Consider the following 6,365-nt stretch of genomic DNA (forward strand, 5'->3'; position numbering starts at 1 on the left):
AAATTGTTCTTCCATAAAGACACATGCACATGTACATTCATCGCAGCACTATTCACAAGAACAAAGACATGGAATCAACCTAAATCCCATCGATGGTAGAGTGCATAAAGAAAATGTGGTACGTATATACCAGGGAATAATATGCAGCCATAAAAAAGAATGAGATAATGTCCTTTGCCAGACCATGGATGGAGCTGGAGGGCGTTATCCTAAGCAAACTAACACAGGAACATAAAACCAAATACCACATGTTCTCACTCATAAGTGGGAGCTGAACATTGAGTACACATGGACACAAAAAAGGGAACAATAGACACTGGGGCCTACTTGAGGGTGGAGGGTGGGAAGAGGGTGAGGATTGAAAAACGACCTGTTGAGTATCATACTTATTACCTGGGTGATGAAAGAATCTGTACACCAAACCCTCATGATACATAATTTACCTATATAACAAACCTGAACATGTACCCCATTTTAAAAGGTTCCTCCACATCTTATCAGGGCTTGAGAGATCATTTCTTTTTTTAGCACTGAATAGTGTTCCATTGTTTAGATGTACCACAGTTTATCTACTTACTGAGGAACATCTTGGTTGCATCCAAGTTTTGGCAATTATGAATAAAGCTGCTATTAATATGAATATCAATGTACAAAAAAAAAAAAAACAAAAGTCAGTGAGGTGTTTGGTGTGCTGGTACTCTCCCATTTAACAATCAGTTTGAACACCACAGATACACTGAGCTATGAATTTATATTCATTACACTTTTCTTTATGTGAGACCCATTTCACAGCAACAGAAAGATTTAAAAGAATGAGAATACATGAAAAACAAAATACAAATTCAAGTCAGAAAACCAATTGAAAAACATAAATATCAGTTATTCTGCATAGCATTATTGAATCTATATGGAAATAGTCATCATAATAGGTGGCCTGTGCAGCATTATTAGTTTGATAATGTAATCATTAAAGAGATTTTCCATCTTCTTTTTTCATTAACTTACTGCTTTTCCCCTCCATGCCCATCCATGGTAGGGATGAGGTAGTCTGGTATATTATTAATGTTTTGAGATTATACCATGAATGAATGAATATATATATATATATTCTGATACAGATTAGAAAAAGGAAATATATCATTAGATGTTCCACTCTGAATAATAGAAGTATCTACAATCGGTAGCCGCCGCAGAGCCCGCTGCCACCACCTCTGAGCAGAAGATGGCTGTGCCACTCATGTATGCCAATCTTGGCAAATCTGCCAGGGATGTCTTCACCAAGGGTTACGGATTTGGCTTAATAAAGCTTAATTTGAAATCAAATCTGAAAATGGATTGGAATTTACAAGCTCAGACTCTGCCAACGCTGAGACCACCAAAGTGACGGGCAGTCTGGAAACCAAGTACAGATGGACTGAGCGTGGCCTGATGTTTACGGAGAAATGGAACACTGGCAATACACTAGGCACTGAGATTACTGTGGAAGATCAGCTTGCACGTGGACTGAAGCTGACCTTCAATTCATCCTTCTCACCTAACACTAGGAAAAAAAAAAAAAGCTAAAATCAAGACAGGGTACAAGTGGGAACACATTAATCTGGGCTGCGACATGGATTTCGATATTGCTGGGCCTTCCATCCAGTATGCTCTGGTGCTAGGTTACAAGGCTAGCCAACTACCAGTTGAATTTTGAGACTGCAAAGTCCCGAGTGACTCAGAGCAATTTTGCAGTTGGCTACAAGACTGATGAATTCTGGCTTCACACTAATGTCTGACAGAACAGAGTTTGGTGGCACCATTTACTAGAAGGTGAACAAGAAGTTGGAGACCGCTGTCAGTCTCATCTGGACAGCAGGAAACAGTAACACGCTTCAGAATAACAGCCAAGCTTCAGATTGACCCTGACGCCTGATTCTCAGCTGAAGTGAACAACTCCAGCCTGACAGGTTCAGGATACACTCAGACCCTAAAGCCAGGTATCAAACTGACATTGTCAGCTCTTCTGGATGTCAAGAAGGTCAATCCTGGTGGCCCCAAGCTTGGTCTAGGACTGGAATTTCAAGCATAAATGAATACTATACAATTGTTTAATTTTAAACTATTTTGCAGCATAGCTACCTTCAGAATTTGATGTATCTTTTAATGTTGCATGTCTGGGATGCAAGTATTGTTAAATATGTTAGACCTCCAGGTTCAAGATGATTCAGCTTTAAGATGTTACCCTTTCAGAAGTGTAGAAGAAACCCATTTCCAAAAAAGGTCCTTTCAGTGGTAGACTTCAGGGAAACTTGGTGGCCCTTTTGAGATGCCAGTTTTCTTTTTTATCTAGAAATGGCTGCAAGTGGAAGCTGATAATATATAGGCACTTTATAAATTCATATTGAGTAAACGAATGAAATTGTGATATCCTGATAACCAAACTTTGGTTTCCTAACCCTGATTGATGAGAGGCTCACTCTCATCAATGATGAGAGTGCTTGATGGTGTGTACAAACTCACCTGAATGGGACTTTTTTCAACAGATCTTCATGATCTGTTCTCACCCCAGTTCATCGTTACCTCTTTTACATCAAAAGGTCTGTGGGGTATGATCACTGTTTCTTTTGTGCCATTTTGGGGTGGAGAGGGTGGATGTGATGAAGCCAGTAATTCAGGACTTATTCCTTCTCGTGTTGTGCTTTTTTGCCCTTGCACCAAAGTATGAAATAGCTTCCAGGAGCTCCAGCTATAGGTTTAGAAGAGTCTGTGTGATTGTAATCACATGGTAACAACACTCAGAATCTAAATTGGACTTCTGTTGTATTCTCACCACTCAATTTGTTTTTTAGCAGTTAATGGGTACATTTTAGAGTCTTCCATTTTGTGTGGAAATAGATCCTCCTCTTCAAATGCTGTAATTAACATCACTTTTAAAAATTTTGAATAAAATATTGAAACCTCAAAAAAAATGAAGTATCTACAATCACCAGCCCAGAGGAGAGCAGAAATGAGTGAAGCCAAGCCTCAGAAACAAAGATCCAGTAAGTCATGTCAGAATAAAAACCAAAAACTGACCATAGTTTTGTCTGGAAAGATGGGACAAATGTTGGACACAGGGATCTTGAGAAAAAGCAAAAGATGAAAAAGGAAACGAGGGAAGGAGACTACAAAAAATCCATTTCCAGAAGTTATCTGATTTTGACCATGAACTTAAAAGTGATATATGAGAGAAACAAATAAACATTGAATAATACTGAATAACGGCCACAGGTGCCCAATGAGTTTGTTATCAGATGATGAGTTTGTTATTAGACACAGGAAAATAGATTATCTCTAAAAGAGTAGAAAATCTCCCAGACACTGCATAGCATAATGAATGAATGAAAATTTTGTTTCATGACAAATTAATGACTGATTAATTTCATTATTAAATCTTAATTTTTTGTTTCATCTTACCAAGGAATAGAGTGATTTTCCAAGTTGAGATGTAGTTACAAAATTAATATTTTGTAGAAGTTACATTATTTCAGGAAAGTAAGCCAGTGTGAGCCTTCAGAAAGGCAGTAAATCAAAACCTCTATTGCTGTAAAAACAAAATTACATAAAAGCCTGGTGAAATACAATGAAAGTTGAACAGAGCACTGAAGTGACACTGAGCAATGAGAATAATCAAGGAACCTTTTTAGCAGAGACAAAAATGGACCTCATAGGAGATCTCCAGGCTATTTTCCTTTGCTAGCCTGACCATGTGACTCAACTGACATTTTTGCCAACATTATATGACTCTGGGTATGTTTCTTGCAGGCTGCTAAGTGTTGCCAGGCACCTATGCCAATGCAAATTTGGCATTTTCTCTGACATCGCTGTTACCCAGTTTGTTGATTCCAACAATGAAGGAAGGTGAGTGACAGAGCATGAAAGCAGGCATAAATTCTGGGGACAAAATGGCTCCCCAACGTACCTGAGGCCTTAGTCCCAAGGTCCACTGCTCTGAGCTGGGAGCATACATTTTCATATTGGGAACATTAAGAGATAGAAGCAAGAACAGGAAAATGACATGGTAAGCCTCCTTACAGTTAAGCCCCTATGGGGCATTTTCTTTTCTTTTCTTTTCTTTTCTTTACTTTTTTTTTTTTTTGCATTTTTTTTATACTTTAAGTTCTAGGGTACATGTGCACAACGTGCAGGTTTGTTACATATGTATATATGTGCCATGTTGGTGTGCTGCACCCATTAACTCGTCATTTACATTAGGTATATCTCCTAATGCTATCTCTCCTCCCTCCCCCCACCCCATGACAGGCCTGGTGTGTGATGCTCCCCACCCTGTGTCCAAGTGTTCTCATTGTTCAATTCCCACCTGTGAGTGAGAACATATGGTGTTTGGTTTTCTGTCCTTGGGACAGTTTGCTCAGAATGATGGTTCCAGATTCATCCATGTCCCTACAAAGGACATGAACTCATCCTTTTTATGGCTACATAGTATTCCATGGTGTATATGTGCCACATTTTCTTAATCCAGTCTATCACTGATGGACATTTGGGTTGTGTCCAAGTCTTTGCTATTGTGAATAGTGCTGCAATAAATATACGTGTGCATGTTGTCTTTATAGCAGCACGATTTATAGTCTTTTGGGCATATATCTAGTAATGGGATGGCTGGGTCAAATGGTATTTCTAGTTCTAGATCCTTGAGGAATCACCACACTGTCTTCCACAATGGTCAAACTAGTTTACACTCCCACCAACGGTGTAAAAGCGTTTCTATTTCTCCACATCCTCTCCAGCACCTGTTGTTTCCTGACTTTTTAATGATCGCCATTCTAACTGGTGTGAGATGGTATCTCATTGTGGTTTTGATTTGCATTTCTCTGATGGCCAGTGATGATGAGCATTTTTTCATGTGTCTGTTGGCTGCATAAATGTCTTCTTTTGAGAAGTGTCTGTTCATATCCTTTGCCCACTTTTTGATGGTGTCGTTTGATCTTCCTTGTAAATTTGTTTAAGTTCTTTGTAGATTCTGGATATTAGCCCTTTGTCAGATGGATAGATTGCAAAAATGTTCTCCCAGTCTGTAGGTTGCCTGTTCACTCTGATGGTAGTTTCTTTTGCTGTGCAGAAGCTCTTTAGTTTAATTAGATCCCTATGGGGCATTTTCAAGTCTAGAGAATCCTCACTGCATGGCCCATGAAGTCAAACTCCTTTATGCTATTTCTTAAATTTGTCAGTATCTTCGCTGCTCCCTGGGATTCAAACTATGGAATATTTTATGATCAATTAATTTTTAAACCATAAAAGACAAATCATGAATTAGCAAGAGAATACACAAAGTAGCCTGTGCATATACAACTATATAAAATATATATAATAAAGAATAAAATAGTATGAAAAGAAACCGCATCTAAGAATAGTTTAAAAGGAAAAGTGATTTAAAGAACAGCAGACTAGAAGGAAGCTCACAAAGTCCTTGAGGTCTTGGACAAACAGATCATGCCTATACTTTCAGGAACAATACCAACAACTCTACCTAACAGGACTGTGCTGATGAAAAAACAGCCACAATATCTACTGGTGCTGCCAAACACTAAATTCCAAAATTTTATAAGTAAGAGCGAATGATGCTAGCATAATGCATTTCTGAATAAGAATCCAATCTTGCAACCACTATAGCCTTGAAAGTTGGATGCTTTTGAAACCAGTATACGCCCAGGAAACGGAAGCTCCCTATAAAGCCTGTTATCACATGCTGTTCACATCCAAAATTAAATCCCGGGGAGATTGGCCAGATTGGCAGAGTTTAGTACACAAGTCTGAGCCTTGGCTGCAAGGATGGTTGGGAAACTGTATTTCAATCTTTTTTTAGGGTTGGATTTATATTTGTCCCAAACATAGAAAAGCTATTCAGAAGATGACAAGCAGCCTCAAATTTCACAATTTTACACCATTGATAGTATTAGGGTTGTGCAATTATTCGTTTTAATACAAATTCTGAAATGCTTCCTTTAATCTAATTATTTTCCCAATACAGTGAAAATTGCTCAAAATTACATGGTAATAGTTTTTTTTTGTTTGTTTGTTTGTTTTTTGTTTTGTTTTTTTGAGACGGAGTCTCGCTCTGTCTCCCAGGCTGGAGAGCAGTGGCGCGATCTCAGCTCACTGCAAGCTCCGCCTCCCGGGTTCACGCCATTCTCCTGCCTCAGCCTCCGAGTAGCTGGGACTACAGGCGCCCGCCACCACACCCGGCTAGTTTTTTGTATTTTTTTTTTAGTAGAGACGGGGTTTCACCATGTTAGCCAGGATGGCCTTGATCTCCTGACCTCGTGATCCACCCGCCTCCGCCTCCCAAAGTGCTGGGATTACAGGCTTGAGCCACCGCGCCCAGCCGG

The 6,365-nt window shown here is 39.2% G+C and overlaps 1 pseudogene; it reads left to right on the forward strand.

Annotated features, from left to right (window-relative positions):
- Positions 1-1,173: 1,173 nt before the first annotated feature.
- On the forward strand, positions 1,174-2,068 carry LOC117091065 (annotated as a pseudogene).
- Positions 2,069-6,365: the final 4,297 nt, after the last annotated feature.

Source organism: Trachypithecus francoisi, unplaced genomic scaffold (assembly GCF_009764315.1).
Source record: "Trachypithecus francoisi isolate TF-2019V2 unplaced genomic scaffold, Tfra_2.0 Lachesis_group11, whole genome shotgun sequence".
In the NCBI taxonomy this organism is placed as follows: Eukaryota; Metazoa; Chordata; class Mammalia; order Primates; family Cercopithecidae; genus Trachypithecus; species Trachypithecus francoisi.